Source organism: Bos javanicus, chromosome 13, assembly GCF_032452875.1.
Source record: "Bos javanicus breed banteng chromosome 13, ARS-OSU_banteng_1.0, whole genome shotgun sequence".
NCBI lineage: Eukaryota > Metazoa > Chordata > Mammalia > Artiodactyla > Bovidae > Bos > Bos javanicus.
This window is the reverse complement of record NC_083880.1, coordinates 82,237,172-82,264,240: the sequence shown is the minus strand read 5'-3', so window position 1 is coordinate 82,264,240 and position 27,069 is coordinate 82,237,172. Positions and strand designations below refer to the sequence as shown.

The window sequence follows — 27,069 nt, the reverse complement described above, 5'->3', positions numbered from 1 at the left end:
AAAAAAAGAAGGCATTTTCTTAATACATTTTGGATTACATTATTCATATTGAAACAAGTCCTATAAAATTTGATGGTTGGATTTCATAATCTTATTTTGTAACAAAACAGACATCCTATCCATTTAAATTTATAGACATTTTATACAAGGTATCAATTCTGACAACATTCCCTGGTGACTCAGCAGCAAAGAATCTGCCTGCAATTCAGGAGCCTCAGGATCTCTGGCTTGGGAAGATCCCCTGGAAGAGGAAACAGCAATCCACTGCAGTGTTCCTGCTGGGAAATCCGAAGGACAGGGAAGCCTGGAGAGCTACAGTCCGTGGGGTCACAGAGTCAGACAGGACTGAGTGACTAAGCGAATTAACATGAGGACATGATTTTGTTCTCTTCGAGAACTATATTTTATTGACTTAGTGTTCTTAACACACTTCTATTGAAATCTCTAGAGTATATGTAAAAATAGCATCAACATGTTTTTTTCCTTCATTATGGTTAATAGAAAAAGAGGTAAATTTTATTATTATGCAATTACATTTTAAAATTATTGCCGGAATATGAATATGAAAAACTTATCTGGAAATTTACTGAACTGGAATTAATTAGTATTCTGATATCATTCCTAATGTGCTGCTGCTCAATTGTTTGAAAATAAAAGAAGAGAAGAGAAACTGAGCTTTTAAGACTGAATGATCTATTGACCGGCTAATTAACGTGCTGGGCCACTTCGTTAGCATTCAGATGTTTTAAATAGATTGACAAAGCTCCTTCGATTTCATAACCTACTGCAAAACGGGGAACTGGATGACTAGCCTGGCAGAGCGGCGGGGCAGGGTCTGAGCGTGAGGACTCTGAGGGCCCTGAGGCTCTCGGCTACTGACCGGCTCACACAGGTGTCAGTCACCTGAAGACAGTCACGGGACAGGCGGTGGCCGTTTCTTCAGGCAAATACCACCACTGTCAGCGCTTCGTAGTGAAAAAGTAGAGTTCTGTTCGGTGCCTTCTTAAACGGATAGCCTGGAAAGAAATGACTGGACCCATCTTACATGCAATCAGACGTTACCCACAAGAGACACACACTCGGGGTCCACTGGCAGCCGAGACACAGTCTTTCTGTCGCTCACTGTTTGACGCTGGCTGAGTCCCCTTCAGCCCTACCTTCACCCCACACATGGCAGATGCGTCAGATGGGAGTCTAGTTCATCTTCTATTCCTGCTTCTCTTCTTTGCTCCTCCCCCTCCTCCTTTTCTCCCAGCAAATCTCCCACCGCAAAGAAACTGTCTCCTCACTGTTCCTCAGTCTCCTTCCTGACTCTGTGGTCGCTGATGCATTTTCTAGCTCTCACCATCTCTCGTTCAAAACAGGACTTAATAGGGGCGTCCCTGGTGGTCCAGTGGTTTAGACTCCGCACTCCTGCTGTGGGGCCCGGGTTTGATCCGTGCTCAGGGAGCTGAAGCCACATGCTGCAATTAAGACCCCGTGCAGCCAAACTCTTAAAAAAGTTTAAAAAATAGAAACTAAAAAGCCCAGGACTTTACAATCACTGAAGCAGTGTCTATTCTGTATAATCATTTTGGCAGACAGCACTTTCGTTCTTAAAATGGGGTCAATTTTTAATGTAGTATTTTTTGTTTGTGTGAAAAGAGGATATGGAAAAAATTTAATTACTCAGAATCACTCAGGAACCCAAGAAGAAAATGTCTAATTATGCAATCATGAATGTTCCTCAAATAGGTCAGCAAACAGGATCTCTTCCTAAAGTCCAACCTATGATTTCCTTCCTGCAGTGATGCTTAGCCAAGTATGCTGTGTGACAAGCCCTAGGGTCACAAGGACAAAAACAAATAAGCAAAAGGTCTCTGCCTTCCAAGGCCCTCCAGTACAGTTAGGGACGCAGTCAGCAAATTAGGAAGTAGCACCAGAAGAATCACAGACCGTGCTGGGCACAAAGAAGAAAAGAGACAGGGCAGTATGCTGGAGGATAAAAGGTAGACCCTTTATACCGGATCTCTTCTCTGAAGAGATGACATTTTAGCCTGAGACTTAGGATTAGATGAAGCTCATCAAACAAAAGTCAGAGGACAGTTTTGTTTTGTTTTGTTTTTTAAGAGGGAACAGTGGGTAGAGTGCCTGATATGTCCAAGGCACTGGCAGAAGGCAGGTGAGATTCGGAGGGGTTAACAAACAGCAAAGGACTTCAAGATGAGTTTGCAAAGGAGCCCAGCCAGTTCCTGCAGGGTCTTGTAGACACAAGGAGGTGTTTAGATTTCATTCTACACACAGTGGTTTCATTCAGGCAAGTTATTTGTGTATCTCATATCTGCAGTTTTTCTAATATATAACACAGGTGCTGAATGGTACGTCAATGCAGATGTGGTATGCTGCTGTAAAAACAAGCGCAGGCGAGCAACAAAACCTTACCAGCATCCCAGAACACCCCCGCCCGCCCCCTGTCACTCAAAACCACCTTCCCTTCCCTTCGTAGGTAATTGTATCTTGGCTTTCATAGTAGTCATTTCTTACTTTCCTTTACACTTGTCCCACCTGAGTATGAGCTGATAAACACAATAGCTCAGGTTTCCAGGTTTGTAAACTTTACACACGTGAAACTGCCTTTGTATCAATCTGTGTCCGGCTTCTTTTGATAAGCATCATTGATACAAGTTCAAGAACATGGATGAATTCCCATCCATGTTGTTGTATGAAGCTGTTATTCATTTTTTATGGTTCTATAGTGGTCCGTTGCACGTCTACCCCTCCATTTAATGTTTGAATCCATTCCACTGTGGATGTACCTTGGGTTTATTTTTTTTTGGAAGGGGTGTATTGTGAACATTGCTGATATGAATACCATCATCCTTGTCTCTACTGCATACATACGCTCATTCTTAATGCTTTTAGGAAGAGAACAAGGGCATATCTTCAACTTTAATAGGCCATGCTTCTTTAAGTCATTTTACCAATTAAAGCTTGTACTAAATGTGCAATCTCATTGCTCCACAGCCTTGCCACCAACTGGCATAGCTATCCTTTTCAATTTTAGCCTCTACAGTGAATGCTTTTACTTTTCAAAAGATTATTATGGATGCTGCATAACAGAAAAAAGTAAAGCAGGTATACAAGACAGGTTCTGAAACTAGAACAAACAGGATTTGCTGATAGACTGAATAAAGAGAATTAAGAAAAGGGAAATGTCAAGTATGAATTTCATGTTTCTGGCTTTAAGAATTGGCTAATGATGGTGCTAGTTTCTGAGAGAGAAAACTGGAAAACTGGGAACCAAACAGAGATGGAGGAGGAAAGTATCATTTATGGGGATGTGTAACATCTGAGATGTTCATTAGATTTCTACTTGACGTCAAGTGGGTATTTCAGTATACAGGTCTGGATCTCAGAGCAGAGGTCATTAGGAATTAATGTAAAATTTTATACAATCTTTTACTATTTAGGGGATAATATTATTTACAGAGAAAATATAGATAAGCAAAAAAGACAGTGTAAAATTTAGCCTTAAGAGTTCTATCATTTTAGAGATGACAGAAAGCACCAGCTAGTAAGGAAGGAAGCAAACCAAGATATAGTGTTTTAAAAAGAAGAATTTCAGAGAAAGATTAATAAACTGCACCAAATGCTGTCAATGTGTTAAAAAAACACAGTCCTGTGGGTTTGTCGACACAGAGGTTGTTGATTGGGAGATGGGTTTAGTGGCCTGGTAGGAAGATAAGCAGGATTATAATCCTGCTTGAAAAAAACTTCAGAAAGAGGCAAACTCTAAAAATTGTTTTTCAGTTGTCTGAATAAAAAGGGAGTAGGAAAATGGGTCAGATGCTAAAGGAAGAAGAAGCGTGAGGCAAGCTTTTACAAGGATGAAAAGTACGAGGATGTTTATATTCTTGTGACGGTTTACTGTGTGTTAGTTACTCGGTCGTGCCCAACCCTGTGACCCCGTGGACTGCAGCCCACCTGGCTCCTCTGCCCATGGGAGTTTCCAGGCAAGGATACTGGAGCAGGTTACCATTTCCTTCTCCAGTAATGGTCTAGTAATGCCAGACAAATTGAAGATGCCGAAGAAAAAAGGAAGGGAAACAAAAGGAGCAGCGTCCTAGTGAAGGGCAGAGGTGATACAGGTCCAGAGCAAAAATGGAAGGATTGCCTTTGAGAAAAGAAGGAGTGTATTCTCATGCGGCTGATTAAGCATGATGAGAACTGATGCGCGATGCAGGGAGATGTGGGAGAGGACGGCCGAGGACGTTCCTGGAGGCTTCCATTCTCTAAAGAAAGTGTGAGTTTTTCAGGTGATAGAGAGGAGATAGTGATTACAAGGTCCATGAAAAAAGAAAGGAAAGACCTTACTCTTACCAGGAAAGTAAAAGAGGACTGGAAGCTGTGATCCTATGTATTCTATAAGCATGATTTAAAATGAAGACCAGTCATAAAGGTTGATTTCTCCAGCAATGTCCAGGGACATGGCTAAGTTAGCTGCAAGTTATAGAAAAACTGATGCATGGTGGGTTCAACAAATAGGGGCTTCTTTTATTCTGTTACAAAACAAAAAGTCTGGAGATAACATAGCTGTTGCTGCTGATTCAGCAACTGCTTAAACAATGTCACCATGGATGCAGGCTGTTTCTTCCTTCACGTCTCTGCTTAGCACGTGGGCTTTTGTCTTCAGTGCGTCAGCAATCGTAGCAATAAAAAGAAGAAAGGGTCTCCACCAGTCTCAGTAATTTTCTTTCAGGAAAACAAAGGATTTCCGAGAAACGCCCACTAGACTTCTACTCACATTATCAGTGGCTAGACCTGTGGCACGTGGTCGAGGGAGCCTGGCTGCGAGGGAGCCTGGCTTCGAGGGAACCAGCAAGAGAGAGTATGTAGCCGTACACGGTTGCCCTGAATGAAACCGTGGCTTTGTTAGGAAGGATGGGAGAACGCATAAATGTTACGTGAATACTTAGGCTTGCCACCCAAGAAGACAGTAGACGTTTGAGTTCAACCGCATCGGAGAATACTAGGCTAATTCAACAGGAAGAAAGAGAAAAGAGATCCATGATGTCCGCAAGAGAGAGGTTATCTTTCGTGCTGAAAGAATAAAACTGGCCACCACAAAGGGAAACAAAAATAAAACACTGTGTTGAGAGTAATTTGCAAAGAAAAACTTAAAGACAATTTTCACCTAATGCCTCTACTTTTGACAAAAATATACTGATTTGCACATATATTTTAATTGTTATTTCTAGTATTTATTTTTTTTAAATAGTAAAGCTCCTAGAACATATCTTTATCTAAAACAAAATAACAATCAATTCAGCCAATTTCTGAGGAAGGCTAATTTTTAAATGCACTCATTCTGAAATATTAAGATATTTGTTACCATCCTGTGATTTGTTTTAATTAGAATGAAACATGGTATGTATCTGTCTTCAAATTGCCACTTTCCTTTTGGTGATTTGGATTGTTTTTATGATGAAGGTAGCAGTTTTGTGTATCACTAAAGTTGTGTAACAGTAAAGTTTGTGTAACAGTAAAGTTGCGTAATAGTAAAGTTGTGAACCGGTTAAGTTGTTCAACAGTAAAGTTCTTTACAAGCTGAGACACCAGGGATTAAAAGATAATTTAAAAACAAAGAGTAACACTTGATTGTGCTATTCTGTATTGACTGACTCAATCAGTTGTTTAGAACCGTCCAAACAACATATATTCTTACCCATGTCACTTACAATAACGGCATCACCTAAGCAAACTCCCAGATGCTCTTGAATATCCTGTGACTCAGCTGCTGGTCCACCTATTGTGACGATGACTATTTCATGTACAATTTGCTGATAAAATGGTCTTCAGCAACAGAAACACATATGCAAATTGTTACCCACCAGAGTCTGATTGTAGGGTAATGCAAACCCAGTCAGACACACCCAAAAACAAGTAGTGTAGCAATTCTAAGTTTGAGATAAGTGATGATAGCCTGTTATCTCTAGTGCTCACATTCCAAAGGGTAGCTATGACTGTTCTGAAGAATAAAGCCATCTTGCCACAGCCTGGACCTACAGCTGGGCAATAATAATAGTGATAAAGATGAAAGCTAACACACATCCAGCGTTTGCTCTGTGCCAAGTACTTTATTAGGGACACTGTATGCCTTGTCTCATCCAATCCTCACTACAATCATTTAAGGTTCATATGAGAATCCTCCCTATTCTACAGAGGGAACTGCAGCTGGTACAGATTTAGTAACCTTCCGGAAATGACAAGCCTACAATGAGATGAAGTTCAGATCGGGAGTCAGGCAGTCAGATTTTAGAATCAAGGATTTCGATAATTTTGTCACCACTCCTCAATGTACAGGAGAAAATCATACCTCAGGATCATTTTCCTAATTGACATGTGTCAAAAATATACTAAGTGAGGTGCATCCAATTTGAAACCCCAATTCCCAAACTCCCAATTGTCCAGGTAGAAGAGTATTAAAAACTTCCTGACTGACTCATCTCTCTAGACTGATCAAGTCAGCCGTGTGTGCATGCATGCCTATGCACTCAATTATGTCTGACTACCACCTCTTGGACTGGAGCCCGCCAGGCTCCTCTGTCCATGGGATTCCCCAGGCAAGAATACTGGATGGGTTGCCCTTTCCTCCTGCAGAGGATCCTCCCGACCCCAGGGATAGACCCCTGTCTCCTGTGTCTCCTGCATTGGCAGGCAGATTCTTTACCACTGAGCCACCTGGGAAGACTTAAAGTCAGCCTGTAATCATCAGGTTCCTATTTCTCTGCAATCTGGGAGATACATTCTCAGGAGAAATTTGTTGGAGGGATAGAGAAAACAATGACGATGAGAAAAATCTTCCTGAATCTGAAACTTACATAGATTTATAAATTTAACATATGCAGCATCTCCTCTCAGAACTTAATTCCAAGAGGAAAATGCTAGAATTTCAAATTATTTGCAACTTCTTGATAATCATAATCTTCTTTTAATTTTTCCAGCTCCTCTGTATTTGTATTTCTGTGGGTGCTGTACATTTTCTCCCTCTAAGAGGAAAGGACACAAAAAATAATATCAGAGCTCCCACAGAGTCATAAAGTGGTAAGTGCTACTACTAAATCTTAGCACTTGCTTCATAAGATTGGACTGAATGGCCAAACTCGAGGCAGGCATATATTTCAATAGTTCTTCAATCCTGTGGTCATTTATTTCCAAATTGGATATGCCATTTACATTTAGACTAGGCACCCATTTTCATTCTCCTCAAGTGCTGTTAACACAACAGCCCATATAATATAGTAACTTTGATGTTTCCTGAAGATCCATCTTTACTTGTTAGGGAGAAACTTGCCAAAACCTACTGCATTCTAAAGGATTATCAAAGATCTCACAGTAAACCACACAAGTTGAACTTGTTTTATTTCCTCTTATTTACCTTAATGTTGTGATACAAATATGACGGAGTGAAATACACAGAAGCACGGTAAATAGTGCCATTTTTAAGAAACTGGTTCCACTCCCGACCTGGTTCACCAGTTCATACTCAGGGTAAAATAGCTGAATGTAAAAACAGTGTAAAAAATCATATCAATGACTTAAAAAAAAACCACCATTTTCCATTATGAAAAATACCCTCAACTCAGCTAATTGCCAAACTTCAGTGAACTTGTCATTTAGTAGAATATCTATTACGTAGATTTGTCAATGGTAAACTGAATACCACACGACACACAAAAAAGGTAATTTAAATTATAAGTTATGGGCGTATAAACACAAACCTTTGTTTATTAAAATTTCTTAAACGTTTTGGGAAGGTGGTAAATTTGGTGCCCTAAAACACCCATACATACGTCACACAAAAAGGACTGTCCGTTGTTCCATAATACCTGCTTCTGCAACATAAATTAACTTGTACGCAAACAGGAAGTACAGGATGGTGTCTGAGCACAGCTGCAAGCTGTCCTAGCACCACTGTGCGGGGCGAGCTGCAAGGGACTCGAGGTGATGCCCATTCACCGCTGTTCTTCTCTGTGCTTGACTGACTTTGGGGTCTGTCCTAGAAACGATTTTTGTACCAATCTTTCCACTCTTAATGCATCTATCTATGAATTTGATTTTGCAGCTTCAGTCCACCTTACATTCTTTTCTAATGAGATTTCTTCACTTCTTTTCAAAGACACGCAATTCCCTACTTACTGTGACAGTGACTAAGACGGGACGCCTGTGTACGTGTATTTGGTGTTTCTAGAATTAGTGTTGCTTTTACTGTTGTTCTGATTACATACCCACATGGTTTGAATGCTTTGCCTAATCTTATTTTCACCATAAGTTCCATTATATTTACTAAGTAGTTCTTCTAAGTTTTTTTGGGAGCAATAGCATCTCTGACGGAGAAGGCAGTGGCACCCCACTCCAGTACTCTTGCCTGGAAAATCCCATGGACAGAGGAGCCTGGTAGGCTGCAGTCCATGGGGTCGCTGGGGGTCGGACACGACTGAGCGACTTCACTGTCACTTTTCACTTTCACGCATTGGAGAAGGAAATAGCAACCCACTCCAGTGTTCTTGCCTGGAGAATCCCAGGGACGGGGAGCCTGGTGGGCTGCCGTCTATGGGGTCGCACAGAGTCAGACACGACTGAAGAGCAGCATCTCTGAACAATATGAACTGCATATAGCTCATATAAAGACTCTCTCGAGATATTTGTCTTCCCTTTAATTCAAGAATGTGAGTACCTTTCACAGTAATTAGTTTTTATCCTACTACTGTAACCGAGGTAATTTCCCTTTTTATATTGAATGCCTGTGAAAAACTGGGGCCTTGTGTGTGCTCAGTCACTACGTCATGTCCAACTCTTTGCAACCCCACAGACTGCAGCCTGCCAGGCTCCTCTGTCTGTGGAATTTTCCAGGGAAGAATACTGGAGTGGGTTGCCACTTCCTCCTCCAGGGAACCTTCCTGGAGGATCTAAACTGTGTCTAAACTGTGTTCGCAGGTGGATTCTTTAGCACTGTACCACCTGAGAAGCCCAATTAGGCCTTATCTTCCTAGAAAATTCATGGGATTTGATAACATACATTTTTGTATTAAACTCATTACTGGCTCCATTTCTTTTGTATTGATGATGGTGGATGCTGCTTTTTCATCTTTCTTCTTACATTTGTTTTATAACCCGTTACTTAATATAGATATATCCTTCTAAACTGGCATTAATATTTTCTAAAGACAGGAGAGAGGTTTTATGCACATATACACACATATTTATACACACATACTTACATATATACATACACCCATACAGACAGATGTACTCTGTATTTTAAATCACTTGGTTATTTAAATAGATTTTGAATGGAAGTAGTTAGCAGAAGTCATCTGGAATTAAACAGAAAAGACCAATTGATTAGCTGTCTCTTTACAGCTTTTCCACTGTTGTTTTGGAATTGTGGAGAGAATCCCTCTATCACCCTGCCAGGATGCCATTTGTCACACTAGAAGAGAACCAACAATCCCAACAAGGCATTCCGGATTCATTAAGAAGTTAGTGCATTATTTCAAAGTCCCTAACTTACCCCCAGTGTGTATTAACAGACTGAGGGAATCTGAGTCAGCAAGTCATAAACTTTGTGTATATACACAAACAAGAGTAAAGCACTGGGAGCGCAGAGCGTCCTGGTTGTAAAAAGAAAGGCGTCACCAAGACGTATGATAAGAAGACTTAAGGAACTTACAGTGTTTCCGTTACACAAAAGCCCAACAAAAGCCCAAAATGCAAACCAGACGAAGGTCAGGTCACTCTGATTAACAAGGGATGACACTGTCATGTTCACATATTTCAACCTGTTGGCTGAACAAATATTTAGCGCATGCTATCATAATTACGCGTTCCTCCGTGTGCCTCACCTAAACTCTCTTTTCCAGTAGCTGTACCAGTCCCCCACAGGCCGTGAGTTTTGGCTCAGTTTCCTCCCTTCAAATGCAGTTCAACCAGTGTCATTTCTGGTATCTCTCCATCCTCAAATTTTTTTGCCCCAGAGCAGGTACAGGGACCTCTGAGTGGTGAATTCAGGCAGAGTGTTTTTTATTTTTTTTTCTGTTCAACTTATTTGCAAAGCTTTAGTCTTAGAAAATCCTTACTCACATTAACCTAAGTTTGAATTTGTTTATAATGTTTCTAGGGATGTTAGTCTTTTGTTCCATTATTTGAATTTTGTGCCCACTAGTAAAAAATTAGGCATAAACAATTTATATATTACAAAGCTACAGTAATTAAAACAGTACAGTATTGGTGTAAAAACAAGCACTCAGATCAATGGATCAAAATAGAAAAAGGCAAATACCCTACAACCTCTCTTATTTGCAGAATCTAAAAGACATAGTAATAAGCTCCTAGATACAGAGAACAGATTGGTGACTGCCAGAGACAGGGTATGAGAGGTGGGAGAAATGGGTGAAGGGGACAAAAAATAAAAAACAAATACATTAATTAACTGGTGCTTTCCATCAACTGATAAATGCAGAAAGAATGATGGAATCAGCCAATCACCATTTGGCAACCATCACCAAATTGAGCCAAGGGAAATCAAGAGGTACAGAACTACTCGTCAGATTTTTATGAGGAATTTTGTATTTATATAATCTTAATGTACCTCCCCACAAAATACACATTAATTGCAACGGAAAAGAGGATCTTTTGGTTGGGAAAATTGGGAAGTGACCAAAGTGGACATGAGGAGGACTGGAGCAAGTTGGAATGTGTACCACTTGACAGGGTTGGTGAGAAGGACGCAGTCATAACGTCTGTGTCCTCTTACTGTCACATTCCTGCCAACCATGTGCCAGTTGCTCAGGCGTGTCCAACTCTGTGAGACCCCGTGGACTGTAGCCCACAAGGTTCCTCTGTCCATGAAACTCTCCAGGCAGGAATACTTGAGTGGGTTGCCATGCCCTCCCCAGGGGATCTTCCTGACCCAAGGATCTAACTCACATCTTCTGCATTGCAGGCAGATTCTTTACCACCTGAACCACCAAACCAAGGAAGCCCAACTGTGCAAAGCAGCAAATTATAAGGAAATATCTGACAAACCAAACTTGAAAGACATTAAAAAAAAAGACTCATTTGTAAGTTTCCAAATTGTCAAATCAATGTCACAAAGTCAAGGAGAGACTTGGGAAATATTCCAGATTGAAGGAGACATAAAAATTCAGTACAATACATGATTCTTGGATTGAATCCTTTTGCTATAAATGACATATTGAAACAACCGAAGAAATCTGAAAAGGGTGCATAAATTAGACGGTAGTAACACGTCAGTGGAGTGACTTGCACCTGATGGCTGTACTGCGATCATGTAGAACAATGTAGGGCACGCACTACAGTGGGTGGTGACGGGCAACTTGCTCTCACACGATATACAGGAAACACATTCTTTGTACTAGGCTTTCTGTAAGTGAGAAACGATTTCCAAATAGAAAAGAAAGTCTACTGATACTGCCCTGCACTCTGTGAACAATGCAGCCAGTATATTAGTTAATAAAAGTCAAGACAAAACAATGTAGGATTATTCTGACATTGGTCACAAGTGCTTTCCTAATTGACCAGCACTTTCTACTTCTGCCTCAAAAATCAACCTGTCACTTAGCAAGTATTTATGGACCATGCCCTGTGCACCGCTCACTATTCCAAAGATGAACCAGATGGGCCTGGTTCCTGCTTGTACAGAGCCTGCCTTTTTGTTGGAAAGTTCAACGTTGAACACATTTCTATCAAGGATTATGGAGAGAGAGAGAGACTGATTGACTGATTTCCCACTATTAGAGTCTACTGAGGTCACCAGTTCAGCTCAATTCAGTTCAGTTGCTCAGTCGTGTCCAACTCTTTGCGGCCCCACGAATCACAGCACACCAGGCCTCCCTGTCCATCACCAACTCCCGGAGTTCACTCAGACTCACATCCATCGAGTCAGTGATGCCATCCAGCCACTGGAAAAACTGAGGTCATACATAATCTTAAATGAAAAATTAATGAAAAAAGGAGGTCTGCTTTCCCTTTTTCTCTATCCACTTCTATTATTGTGTTACCTACCTTCATATCCTGGTAATAATAAATACAAAAGCTAAAAATAAATGTTCCATCACATTCTTGATCTTTTTAAATGTGGATAAACTTTTTGGTTTGGAGGAAGTCCTTTCTATACAGAAATTGCTATCCCAGAAAACTGACTCTGTGACCACTTTCCAGGATGCCTAGGGGGAAAAAAATCAGATAAAGGAAAACATATTTAATTAGTTTTTCTTCCAGGCAAGGAAAGAATACAAAGCAAAGGAAATAGACTTTATGTCCTCTTACTATTTTGGTGGAAATAAGGCATAATGGAAAAAGTAACATCACAGAAGTGGAAATTCCTCTGAGAAAAGTGATGACAGATTCATAAGAATGATGAGTTACAGCTGATGCTCCAGAATGTCAGGGTACATTCTGAGCTCTATGTGCAGAATAATGGACTTTATGAGCTGACTGCACGTCGTGATGTATGTGTGCCCAGTCTATTCCAGCACTTCGTTTTATTTGTTTTTAAAGAATAAAATGACACACAAGTCTTTTCCTTCCATTATTAGAAGGAAATTTCAAGACCACCATATCAAAAAAGGACACCAGGCTTCCTTTTTGTTAGGTTTTAACTAATATGACTTTCAGATTTCAGAAATAATACATGCTCATTGTAGAAAATTTGGAAAATGCAGAAAATCATTATAGAGAAAGGAAATACTGATTTACACTATTACTCAATCACTGTAACATTTATATATAATGTACTTGTATGTATTTACATGTCATATATGTATGTGTCTAATATAAATTCAATTCATAAAATCATAAACACACTCTTCTAAGCACTGATGGCAATTTTTTTAAAAAATAAAGTAATTCATTGAATACCATAATTAAATTGCTTCATTTTATTATTGTAAGTAATGTAATAATACATTAATATATAATAATTGAGAATTTAATTGTTTACTATCTTATCACAAATTTACTGAAATGGAATTGCTGAGTCATAGGTTAGATTTCTTTTTATATGTATAGTATGTTTCTCCACTTTTATTTGGAGACATCCAAATTTGGCCAGACATCCTGGAATGTGAAGTCAAGTGGGCCTTAGAAAGCATCACTATGAACAAAGCTGGTGGAGGTAATGCAATTCCAATTGAGCTATTCCAAATCCTGAAAGATGATGCTGTGAAAGTGCTGCACTCAATATGCCAGCAAATTTGGAAAACTCAGCAGTGGCCACAGGACTGGAAAAGGTCAGTTTTCATTCCAATCCCAAAGAAAGGCAATGCCAAAGAATGCTCAAACTACCACACAATTGCACTCATCTCACACGCTAGTAAAGTAATGCTCAAAATTCTCCAAGCCAGGCTTCAAGCTGGTTTTAGAAAGGGCAGAGGAACCAGAGATCAAATTGCCAACATCTGCTGGATCATCGAAAAACCAAGAGAGCTCCAGAAAAACATCTATTTCTGCTTTATTAACTATGCCAAAGCCTTTGACTGTGTGGATCACAAGAAACTGTGGAAAATTCTGAAAGAGATGGGAATACCAGACCACCTGATCTGCCTCTTGAGAAATTTGTATGCAGGTCAGGAAGCAACAGTTAGAAATGGACATGGAACCACAGACTGGTTCCAAATAGGAAAAGAAGTTCGTCAAGGCTGTATATTGTCACCCTGTTTATTTAACTTATATGCAGAGTACATCATGAGAAATGCTGGGCTGGAGGAAGCACAAGCTGGAATCAAGATTGCTGGGAGAAATATCAATAACCTCAGATATGCAGATGACATCACTCTTATGGCAGAAAGTGAAGAGGAACTCAAAAGCCTCTTGATGAAAGTGAAAGTGGAGACTGAAAAAGTTGGCTTAAAGCTCAACATTCAGAAAACGAAGATCATGGCATCCGGTCCCATCACTTCATGGGAAATAGATGGGGAAACAGTGGAAACAGTGTCAGACTTTATTTTGGGGAGCTCCAAAGTCACTGCAGATGGTGACTGCAGCCATGAAATTAAAAGACGCTTACTCCTTGGAAGGAAAGGTATGACCAACTTAGATAGCATATTCAAAACCAGAGACATTACTTTGCCAACAAAGGTTCATCTAGTCAAGGCTATGGTTTTTCCAGTGGTCATGTATGGATGTGAGAGTTGGACTGTGAAGAAGGCTGAGCGCCGAAGAATTGATGCCTTTGAACTGTGGTGTTGGAGAAGACTCTTGAGAGTCCCTTGGACTGCAAGGAGATCCAACCAGTCCATTCTGAAGGAGATCAGCCCTGGGATTTCTTTGGAAGGAATGATGCTGAAGCTGAAACTCCAGTACTTTGGCCACTTCATGGGAAGAGCTGACTCATTGTAAAAGACTCTGATGCTGGGAGGGATTGGGGGCAGGAGGAGAAGGGGACGACAGAGGATGAGATGGCTGGATGGTGTCACTGACTCGATGGACTTGAGTCTGAGTGAACTCCAGGAGTTGGTGATGGACAGGGAGGCCTGGCATGCTGCGATTCATGGGGTTGCAAAGAGTCAGACACGACTGAGCGACTCATCTGATCTGAAGAAAGGAATAAGAATGCTAAAGCGTTCTGGAATTGACAGTGATGTTACAATGTCTGTTGCTTGCTAAGTCGCTCAGTCGTGTCTGACTCTCTGCGACCCCATAGAAGGCAGCCCACCAGGCTCCCCCGTCTCTGGGATTCTCCAGGCAAGAACACCGGAGTGGGTTGCCATTTCCTTCTCCAATGCATGAAAGTGAAAAGTGAAAGTGAAGTCACTCAGTCATGCCTGACTCTTAGCGACCCCATGGACTGCAGCCCACCAGGCTCCTCTGTCCATGGGATTTGCCAGGCGAGAGTACTGGATTGGGTTGCTGTTGCCTTCTCCGAATATTAAAATGTCTACTCATGAGTAGAATATTAAAATGTCTACTCATTATCAATTCTCCGAATATTAAAACGTCTACTCATTATCTATTGCTCTTAACCTGATATAAAGCCATGGAAGACCATAAGTCCCAGTAGTAAGAAATCTTAAAGAAATGTGCAATGTGTACTTGGAAAAATAAAAAAAGAAAAATGAGAGATGAATTCTAACTTGTCTATGGTGATCTCTATATAGGGAAGGCATTTATAGGAGTTTTAGGAATGGGATGAGAAAAGATGGAAAGCATCAGCTAAATGTTGCAATATTTTAAAAAATAAAGACGAAAGGGGATGTTAAGACTTCCTAGGCACGAATTAATATATTTAGGTGGAAAAATTAATTTTTTTGACAAGATCCATTTTCAAAATGAAAACAGCAAATATATTTAAGTTCTTAAGAAGTCTCCTTTCTATTTTTTTTTTTTTTAAGGTTCAGGTTTAACTTCTCAAATTTTTGTAAAGACATTTTTTTCAGAGCAATTTTAAGTTTACAACAACAAGAGGCAAGTGCAGAAATTTTGCATGCACAGCATGACTTCACACGAGTAAAGCCACCCCACTTCTTTTTATTAGTATCACTCACCAGAATGGTACATTTCTCACCAAGGGGGAAGCCACACAGACACTTCCTAACCATCCAAAGTCTATAGTTTAGTTTCACTCTTGGTGTTGCACATTCTCTAGAAATGGATCGAATGTACAGTGACACATATCCACTATTATAACATCAAACAGGGACTTCCCTGGTAGTTCGATGGTTAAGATTCCATGCCCTGAATGCCAGGGGCCTGGGTTCAATCCCTGGCCGAGGAAATAGGTCCCGCATGCCCCAACAAAGATCCCACCTGCTGGAACTAAGATCCAGCACAGTCAAACAAATAAGCAAACATTTTAGAAAACTAGTATCCAGAGAGTATTTCATGGCCCTGAGAGTCCTGTCTGCCCTCCTACCCCTCTTGCCCCCAGCCCAGCCCAGCACACCTGTCACGCCCTTCCTCACCAACCCACGGCTTTATCGGACAGGCCTCCAGGCACCACCTTTGCTACCGAGAGCTCTGCTCCCTGGCCACAGCTCGGGAGACCTCCGGGGGACACCTGAGCCAAGCCAGATGGGTCAGAGCCACTTCTCTGAGAGTCTGGCCTGGGGGTCACGGTTCCATGCTGGGCTAGAGCATGGTCTCCTGATTGGAAGAGACACAGTGGCAGGAGACGGGAGGCCACTGTGGCCCCTCTTCGCTCTGCACGGTGGGCCTGCGGCAGCTGGAGCTCAGAGCCCCGGCCCTGAGGCGGGACGCAGGAGAGCGGGGGCAGAGCCTGTGTCCCTGACCCAGATCTGGCGCCAGCTTTGTTACTCCGCACGGGGCCGCCACCCCAAAGCTCGGAGCCCTGCCAAGGACTTCTCGCTTTCGTCTAAATTATTTCAAAGTTCTTATCTGCTAGAAAACTAATAAAAAGAAATAGTATCTCCATTCTACAGCTGAGAAAGTCCTTGATTCTCCACTCACTGGAAGACAAAGGGGCTCTGACTTCAGCGGTTGTTCGAAGTTTGTCCGTGAGGTCCACCATCTCCACGGTGTTCGCACAACAGTGGCCTAAAAGCCAGATAATTCTCACATGTCTTTTATTTTGACCACAGTTTTGTACATGGCAGTTTATTTGGAGAAATTCCAGTTATAAGCTGGCCCTGGACTCAGACAGACTCAGTCACATGCATCTCTTCCAAGAATAAACTCTTAAAGATTTGGAACCCTTCAAGCTTGCCTCAGGCATAGCTTGTGTCCTCAAGCCCTGTAGAACTATCTAATCTTGCATTTAAACAGTAGCTGCGAAATAAACACACATCACCCAGAGACTATAATAAAGGGAAAAATAAAACAAAAACACATCATACTTCAAGTCTGTCCTTTTAATGTGACCACTTGGAGTTTTTGTGCTTAAATTTTTAAAAAGTTGCTTAATAAAGAGAAGTCATCATGGTATTATTTGTCACAACAAAAGACAGGCAGGCACAGATTTTTTTTAATGCATTGATGCATTAAGACTTGTATGGATATAATTAACAACTATTACTATGCTACTGTTTTCTTTTTCATAGCCATTTCACTTGTTATTTTACATAGACTTATGTACTTATTTTTTCCTCTGGCATGTTTATATACAGAAAACATAATAAAAGAAAACTTCTCCCATCTGTAGTTCTTTTCTGCCATTTTGTACTTGTTTCTTTTCATAATAGTTACTGAAAATGTTTTTGTCATATAGAGCAAGGAGTGATAAAACATAATCCATCTCAAGTATCAAATTGAGTAGTTACACCACCAGCTCCAGGGTGGGGGGTGGCGGTGAGAGGGAGGGAGGAAACACTAAAGGATTTTATAGGGTAAAAAAAATGACATGCCAGTAGTAAACATGTTCCTTCATTCATTTGATGAATAATTTAAAAACTGCGTATGAGGCAGTCTCCAGGCAGCTATTGCTACACAACAATGTGTTTCTGTTTTATCAGACAGCAGACATTCTGGTATGTGTGCATGCTGAGAATTGTCCAGAGAAGGGAGGAAAAGCACAAATGCAGGAGACAGTGGGAATACCTCCTGGACAGAGGTCACTGAATCAGGAACAGGGCAACACCTACTGTATCAGCGGTGAGGTGTGTTCTTGGACCTCCGATCAGGCAGGCACGCTGCTTTTATCCACGCACCTGGAGACCCTGGCTGGCATTCCGTGGTTTGAGACAGGGTCCCTCTGGTCCTTTTCAGGCTCTGCCCCTCAACAGATGCTTCCCCCAGGAAGCTGTACCCCACTTCCATAGTGCATTAAATGTAACTTGAGATCTTGGATTTCTTTATTCAAAGGGGTTGCATCTCCTTCAGGGACTGCAAAGATCCACTTCCCAAGTCAGATTTCCTGAGGATGGATCACACCTCTGGGGATGTTGTGGTACGGAGAGAAGATGAACCTTGGAAAAGGCGGCTCTGGGCCTGGACTCAGACCCTCTGAGTGTACTTGTTCCCCAGGCCTTGTCAGTGTCAGCAGCAGGACTGTCAGATGGATGGTATGCAGTACCCAGACGAAAGGCAGAGCATAAGACTGTGGACACTATCACTTAGTAGATGACTGCTATTGATGTGTTAAAGCTCTGAGTGTTGGACTATTTTATCGATAAAATGAATAGCAACATCATCAGCCAAGTTTGGTGTGGAGGGTATTGAGGTTTGAGAGGAAGGTCCTCAGAGAACGTGGAGTAAATGAGTCTGCAACACAGAGGGTCTGCTTGAATTAATAAGTATGTATTTTAGGTCAGATCCGTTAGTGGACTGCATTTGGGCATCAAACAGGCAAAATTTGAACTTAACACCTCCTAAGGTTTTCTCTGATGAGTACACTGAAGGCTGAAAAGTTGAGGACATACTTGAAGGAAAATTTTAACAATTTCAACTAACATTTTTAAATTCCAGATGGAAAAGGAAGTAAAATTCAAGGGGTTAAAGGACTAGTTACAGAGGTGGGCCCAGCAGTTAGCAGGCCTGGTCGGGCTGAAGAATTGTCAGAAGCAGAGAAGAAAGGGGGAGAGTCGTAGGAATACGAAGATGGAGATTGGAGAGAGATTCCTGGATCCAAAATAAAGTGGAGCTCTGATTATTGGCAATGACAGTGTCTACTTCCTGAATATGATCAGGAAGGATGGTTCACTTACACGAATATTGAAATTACCAAAAATCATGAAATAATGGCTAAGCTAGTTGAGTGGAAAAGGCAACATGCATAAGAGGAGAATAGGGAACCCTTATTTGAGTGAAAAAAAGAAAAAAAAGCCAGATGTGCTATCCATCTGTCTAAACACAGTGTGCATACATCTGGATACACAGTCTATATACAAGCTGGCATGCACAGGTACAGACTAACCTGAAATGAGACATAAGAAGTAATGAAGTCTAGGGAACTCAAATGTCAAGGACAGGAGCCTTACTCTTTAGAATATAACCTTCTGTGTAGTCGGAACATTTTACAATATATAGACATTATTTCTTAGTTCAAAAATGAAAGAAAACAGCTAGTTAATAAAAAAGATAAAAACAACATTGCTCTTAGCTGGCTTTGTTCAGTTGGGCTGGCTTTTCTTACCACTCTCAAGCAGTGCTCAGGTCTTTACATGGAACCAATTTATGAGAAAAAACCTCTCAGAGTAATCATGACAATTAAGATGTATTTAAACATCTCTGGGTTGGGGGGGAAATGGATTTTTATTGCTGCTGGCAATGTGAACAACAAAAGTCCGATTCGCTAACCAACTTACTTGAGAAAGCCTGTGTCTTGATCAAAGACCAAATGGTGGCAATTTAGCCTCCCAGTACCTTCTTGCTGATTTAATTATAATTAGCACAATGCTCCCCTGACAGAATGAAACAAGGTTATTAAGCTGCATTGACGAAATGCAGGCCAAACACTCACCGAAAGGCTGCCGAAGGACTTGGGCTTGGAAAACATTTTCCCATTTTGTGCTGTTTCTTACACTAGAGATGCTCAAATGGGTGTTCTAGAATGTTCACCATCTTACTAACTGGGGAGCCTCCTTCAGAAAGGGGAGATGGTGCAGCAAGCCTATTGTAGCAGAGTCATGCTGAGCAGACAGTGGAAATTACACTGTGACCCCCTCTCAAACCTTCCCTTGTCTCTGGAGACTGTCCACTGCATAAGCTGAACTTTTTTTTTAATTGAAGTATAATTGATTTACATCATCATATTCATTTCAGGTGTACAACATAGAGACTCAACACTTATATAGATTTTAATCCATTAAAGTGACCCTGACATAACGTCTGTACTTCTGTGTGCCGTGTGACACACCCCTGATATAATCACGTGTGTACTTCCGTGTGCCGTGTGACACACCCCTGATATAATCACATGTGTACTTCCGTGTGCCGCGTGACACACCCCTGATATAATCACATGTGTACTTCCGTGTGCCGTGTGATATGCCCCTGATATAATCACGTGTGTACTTCCGTGTGCCGCGTGACACACCCCTGATATAATCACATGTGTACTTCCGTGTGCCGTGTGATATGCCCCTGATATAATCACGTGTGTACTTCCGTGTGCCGTGTGACACACCCCTGATATAATAACGTCTGTACTTCCGTGTGCTGTGTGACACGCCCCTGATATAATACCGTCTGTACTTCCGTGTACCGTGTGACACACCCCTGATATAATACCATCTGTACTTCCATCTGCCATGTGACACACCCCTGATACAACGTCTGTACTTCCATGTGCCGTGTGACACACCCCTGATATAATACCGTCTGTACTTCCGTGTGCGTGTGACACACCCCTGTAGCCCACCCATTTCACTCACGGTAGTGTGCACCGCTCAATCTCCACCCCCCTCCGCTCCTTCCCCCACACCCGCTTCCCTCTGGGAACCAACAGCCTATTCTCCAAGCCTGTGAATGTGTGTCTAGCGTGCTATATTCATGTGCTTTATTTTTCAGATTCCACATGTAACTGACGACGTACAGTATTAGTCTTTTTCTATTTCACTAAGCATGATACCCTTAGGTCATTCAGGTTATTGCAAATGGCAGAACATTGTGACTAGGAGAAAATACTTGCAAATGATTTACCGATAAGGGGTTAATATCCAAAATATACAAAGAGCTTATACAACTCAAGATCAAAAACAAACAAACTACTTCATTGAAAAATGGGCAGAAGACCTGAATAGATATTTTTCCAAAGAAGATATACAGATGACCAACAGCACATGAAAAGATGCTCAATATCACTAATCACCAGAGAAAGGCAAATCAAAACCACATTGGTGATATCTCACCTCACAACTGCCAGGATAGCTATCATGAGGAAGCCTACAAATAACAAATATTGTGAGGATGTGATGAAAAGGGAACCCTTTACACTGTTGGCATGAATGTGAATTGGTGCAGCCACTAGGGAAAGTAGTACTGAGGAGCACTTTAAGAATTTACAGGGCAATTATCACCCCTAGGTAGTAGATCAAGTCTACAAGTGAAAATGATAATGGCAATATTCCCCACCTCATCTCCATCATGTCTCTGTCTTTGAATGGTAGAGAACAATGCTCCCTATAGTTTGGAAAAGGGAATTTAGAGAAAGTGTGAGCAGAAGTTATTCGAATGAAGATGGTGCCCCAGTGATGCCGGCAACTTTTGTAAGTGAGTTGGGCAAGTGTGCAGGAACTCATCTACTTCTGTCTGCTCCCTCTGCCACCCTCCTAACCCAAGGAATCAGAGGTGACTCTGGCAAGCTGGCAAGCCCAGCCTCGTCTCAAGGGGCAGCCACTAAGGGTCTGCTGCCACGCATGGCAGAGCAGCCATGCACACAGCTCCTGCTGCCAGACAGCCCACCCCACTCTGCCTTTCGTGTCTTGGGCAAGCTCCCCCGCACAAGATAAGCCATTCTTCAACCCATTCTTCATCCAGCAGCTGTGTGACTTTTTAAAATATCAGTCAAATAAAACCTCCACAACTCACCCCATTTCCGGATCTTACTGGCTTCCCATTCCTCCTGAAGTCAATTTCAGACTCTTTCGTACAACCTACAAGTTCAGCAGAGCCTGGTCCTGTCTATCGCTTCAACTTCATCCTCAGGCACACTCTCACTCACTATACTTCAGCCAAGGCAGCCATTCAGCCTGTGTCAAACTTTTTTCCACCTCCATATTTCTTACATGCTGTCACATTAGCCTGAAATGCTCTTCCAAACAAAATTAGTCTCTTACTCATTCCTCAATTTCAACTTAAATCTCTTCCTCAAAGGGCTTTTCCCAAATCCTTATCCTGACACAGGTCCCACCATTATTCTCTCTCAAAGCACAATGTCTTGACCTAGCGCTCACCAAAATTTGTGTACTAATTTATTTCACATCCAGCCCTTCCACAAAAGCACAAGCTCTATTAAGGTACATAATATTTCTGCTTTATTCACTTCCCAGTCCAAATATAGCATCTGACACATGGAAGAAACAGTTGATGAATATACGATTCACCAGAAATTACGGGCACTTACTATGCGCCAGGCACTGTGCTGGCAAAGAAACAAACATGAATCAGATACATGCTGTGCCCATTTACCCATAAACAGCTAGGAAGTGAGGATCATATTGCTGTTTGTTTTAGGCTATCTAGTTTTTAAAACTACTGAGAAATCTGGTATTTCAATTATATGAACCAATACACAAAGCACAGAAAATTCATCCAGGACCACAGGCATGATTTATTTCAGAGCTGAACAAAGGATCATTATTTTTCTTCCATAAATGCCTCCAGCCTGAGACGGCCACGCTGACATGAGTGAGCTGATTCTCCTTTTCTCTCTCCCTATTCCCAAAGCCAGAATTAATTAACTGACTGTAGCACTCTGTCCTGAGAATTAACTTCCGATTCCTTTTCAACACCATCCAGGCAGGCACCACCAACGGATCATAGCTGGCATGAAAGATGGACTGTTTTTCCAATCTCCCTTTCTAGCCCTTGAGACCCATGGAAAATAGCTGTGGTGAGAAATGACAGTGGCTTCAAGTGAAGTGTCTTCCTCTTCTCTTTGAGATCCAGACGGCACATGGCCTTAGAATGGACTGTTTATGGTAGCTCACTGCAGTCAAGTCACTCTAATCCCATCTCTGCCCCATTCTTACACATGCTCAAATAACTCTCTTTAAATGGGTTATTTCTCCAACTATTTGTTGACTTTCTTGAGAATTTTTGTTGCACCTAGAGAATTTTTAGAAAAATGAACAAAATTTTTCCCAAAAAATTATTTTAAAAGTTGTTATTGCTGAGGTGCTAAGTTGTGTCCGACTCTTTGAGACCCTGTGGACCGCAGCACGCCAGGCTTCCCTGTCCTTCACTATCGCCCAGAGTTTGCCCAAACTCACGTCCACTGAGTCACTGATGCCATCCAACCATCTCGTCTTCTGTTATCTCCTTCTTCTCCTACCTTCAATCTTTCCCAGCATCAGGGTCTTTTCTAATGAGTTGGCTTCTCGAATCAGGTGGCCAAAGTATCAGAGCTTCAGCTTCCGTTCTTCCAATGAATATTCAGGATTCATTTCCCTTAGGATTGACTGATTTGATCTTGTAGTCCAAGGGACTCTCAAGAGTCTTCTCTAGCACCTCAGTTCAAAAGCATCAATTCTTTGGCACTCAGCTTTCTTTATGTTCAAACTCTCATATCTGTACATGACTACTGGAAAAACCATAGCTTTGACTATACAGACCTTTGTTGGCAAAGTGATGTCTCTGCATTTTAATACATTGTCTAGCTTTGTCATAGCTTTTCTTCCAAGTAACAAGCATTTTAATTTCACGTTTTTATTGGACACAAGAAGATCAGGTCTTAGAGCAAGAGCCCACCCCTTAATTTTCCATTCTAGGAAAGTGAAAGTGAAGTCACTCGTGTCTGACTCTTTGCGACCCCATGGACTGTAGCCTACCAGGTTCCACCGTCCATGGGATTCTCCAGGCAAGAATACTGGAGTGGGTTCCCATTTCCTTCTCCAGGAGATCTTCCCAACCCAAAGATTGAACACAGGTCTCCCACATTATAGGCAGACGCTTTACCAGCTGAGCCATCAGGGAAGTCAATTCTAGGAGAGTGACCACAATTTCAGCTTGTTTACAATGCACATCAATTCATAAGTCATTATTTTGAATTATTTATTCATGAATCTAATTATTCCCTAACACAAATGTGTATGACTTGGCTTGATACACATCCTTCTTTAAAGGATTTTAGGGTCACTATCTGAAAATCCATTAAAAAAATTAAGTCTGGACTCTGACTTCACACGTTTCTTTGTGTTAGTGCTTAGACTGTAAACCAAGTACATTGAATCATAATGCAGTTGTGCACATTTGAGTGTGTATGTGTGTGTACGTGCTCTTCGTTTACTAGTAAAGTCTAAGCTATAACTTCTGGAGAATTGCAGTTCTTCATAATGTATTCAAATAAATAAAAATCTAAGTTAATATTTAATGGATTATTTAAAAACATTTTTCCCAGAGAAATAAATATCTTTTCCCATTAAGTAAGATATATAATATTAAAGTATTGGCTATAAATAAGGATTTTTCAAAGACTAGGTCATGGCTTCTGAACTACAAGGAGATATTTATGATGTATCTACAGAAATGTAAATTATCTAATTATAACAATAATAGCATATTTATTATACATAGTATAAGAATCTCACATTCATTAAATTATTTTATGTTTAAAACAATTATGATGTTATCTCAATTTCACTCAAGATTAAACTGAGACACAGAGATGTTAAGCAATTTTCCCAAAGCCACTCAACTGGCAGGATTCATGGCTAGCTGCTCCTGTCCAAGATGACACAGTCAGGAGACTCTGCCTCCAGAGTTCATGCTTTTAATCCCTATACTGGACTGCTCTAGTATTTAGCAAAACTCATTTTAAGTAGAACTCCTAAGCATTATTACCAAAGTTAGTCATTTATTATCCCTTATATCAAAAATACCAATAGAGTTCTTGCACACAAAACTCATTTGAGCAGTTCCTTAATTCATGTTTCCCATTGGAATCCTAAATTCTAGGACTTGTGCCATCACAGATTCTGGAAATGTACTCTCTGCTGGACCCTCCAGGCATCTTTTTACCCACTGGGGGCAGGCTCCCTGATGCCACAGGGCATTAGACACATAACCTGAGTGAAATTCCCGGGACCACAGTCCCCCTTCCTCTGCCTACTGTGGGTGCTGGGCGTTCTATCATTTTTCTGGACCAAGTCATGTGAGCTGAACAGAGAATTTCATCCAAAGGGAATGAATGTGAGTTAATTCGTTAACAATCAATATTGTTCTAGAAAAATCAATGTTGCCAACTAGGCAGTAAGCCATGTGGTTCACAGGAGAGAAATTCTCACATTGCAAGAGCTCCTAACCCATGACTTTTTAAAGCGTTTCCTTCAGTGGGATAGGAATTCATTTGGGGGAGGTAAGAAGAGGGAAGGAAGAAGTAGATGCTAAAGCAACTTAGGTTAAGAAAATCTCAAAATTATTTTGCCATTATAATGTCAGCTCTTCAGTTCATAAATTTTTAGACTCATTTCTTGCCAAGAGTAAAAATGAAATCCATTAAAAAAGAATATGGGGGGAAATGTATGATAAGATGAAAAACACAGAAATAATAGATGCTCAAGAAGATTAGAGCAGAATGAAAATTGGAAATTAAAATAAATATGAGATAAAACCTGAAATATTTAAACCAACAGATGTAAAAGGGTAAAAGAAACAGAAGAACGTCAAGTAATCCTAGAGATAGAAACCCTTAAATCTATGATTCAGATTTAGAGATTAAGATGGAAGAAATTAATTATTTAGAAACTATTTCAAGAGGCTCTGAGCCAAGGAGATAAAAAATGAAAGCATGGAATTGAAGAGGGGTAAAACTGAGATATTCTGAGAAAAAATATTTAACAAGTAAAGTAAACTGAGTCATGAATGAACAGGCCAACTCCTAGTGTATACCCAGGACCACGGTTCTTACATTAGAGAGAACTTCAGAATCATCTAGAACCCAGGTTGCTGAGACCTACCACCAGAGATCTAAGTCAAATTAACATGTGACGCTAACGCCAAAGTTTCTGGCCCAGGGATTTGATACCTCCTCTCCTAGAGAATCTCTGAAGTTTACCTGCATAAGCACATTTTCAACAGCATTTCCCATAAAGCAAAAAGGCACAAACAACTCCATTGTCCACAGAAAACGTACTGGCAGAAATAATATTATGTTCTATTAACCCAGTGAAATTTCATACACCAATGAAAATGAACGAACTGCAGCTCCACATGACAATGGAGATGCATCTTAGAAATAGTATGAAGAAGAGAAAAGCAAGTCACAGATGACTGCATACCAAACACAACTCTTGAAAGCTCAAAACCAAACAAGAGTTATTTAAGGATGCATGCATATGTGGCAGTCACATGAAACAGTAGAAACTATGTCTTAAATAAAAGAGTGCAGTAATTCAAAACCTGGAGCAAGGCACGAGAACAGGAGTGGGGAAGAACACAGGTGGACTGACCAATACCCATCGTGTTATAGTGCTTAGTTTGAGCAGTGAATTCACAGGTATCATTTCATTATTATTCATTTCAATTAATAAATTATATATGCATTAGTTTATATAAAAATGCACACATACATACATATACGTGTGTGTGTGTGTGTGTGTGTATACTAGCTGAACAACACTGGTTTGAACAGCAGTTTATACATGGCTCCTTATATAAAAAAATAAATACTACGGCAGTACTGCACGATCTCAGTTTGGCTGAATCTATGGATTTGAAACCACAGGCATGAAGGGATGACTATAAAGCTACAGGTAGGTTTCGGTGGGCAGCTGGCACCCCTATACTGTGTTATTCGGGGGTAAACTGTATGTATGCATGTGTATACATATATATATATGGGCCTCCCTGAAAGCAGGTATGTGCTGCTGGTGCGCGGGCAGCCCCGCCCGCCTGCGCCATCCAAGGTCGGGGGTCCTCATGGCTGCGGGCCTGCTGCCTGCGGGGGCCACGTGTCTCCCCGTCCAGGAGCCCAACGGGGAGGCAGGGTTGCAGCAGACAGGCCTGGCAGGCTGGGGGCCAGCCCTGAGCAGCCGTGATTATGACAGGAGAGAAGGAAAATGTGGGCCCAGATTTTTCTTAATTCGGCTTGGCTTAGCTGTCAGTTTAAAAGATATTTATGACAAATAGAGCATCTGTGTTCCTGTTGATGGATTTAGGACACTGGGGTGATTCACCGTCTGAAGCTAGCTCAGTCCAAAGCAGGAACTCCTAAGAAGAGAACACTTCCTCAGATCTCAGTGATGCTTTATTGCAACTGTGCTGCTAAGTACGGTTATCATCTTGATTTTACACACTTTTATCAGCCTTTTTGGAGAAGGAAATGACAACCCACTCCAGTAGTCTTGCCTGGAGAATCCCATGGACAAAGGAGCCTGGCAGGCTACAGTCCTCGGGGTCACAAAGAGTTGGACATGACTGGAGCGACTAACACACACACCCTGAAAGCTCAGTTGG

At 41.2% G+C, this 27,069-nt stretch overlaps 1 long non-coding RNA gene across 3 annotated transcripts in view; it reads right to left on the bottom strand.

The window, feature by feature from the left end:
* Positions 1–27,069, bottom strand: part of LOC133259926 (uncharacterized) — a 155,831-nt gene that overhangs the window by 27,736 nt on the left and 101,026 nt on the right. The window contains exons 1-2 of one of the 3 annotated variants that reach the window (XR_009740595.1): positions 12,331–12,440; positions 12,067–12,227 (exon numbers count right to left, since the gene is read on the bottom strand). The exons of the other annotated variants lie outside the window; for them this stretch is intronic. This is a non-coding gene — a long non-coding RNA (uncharacterized LOC133259926). Of the gene's footprint in view, positions 1–12,066; positions 12,228–12,330; positions 12,441–27,069 lie in introns of those variants that run through there. 3 annotated transcript variants of the gene reach the window in all.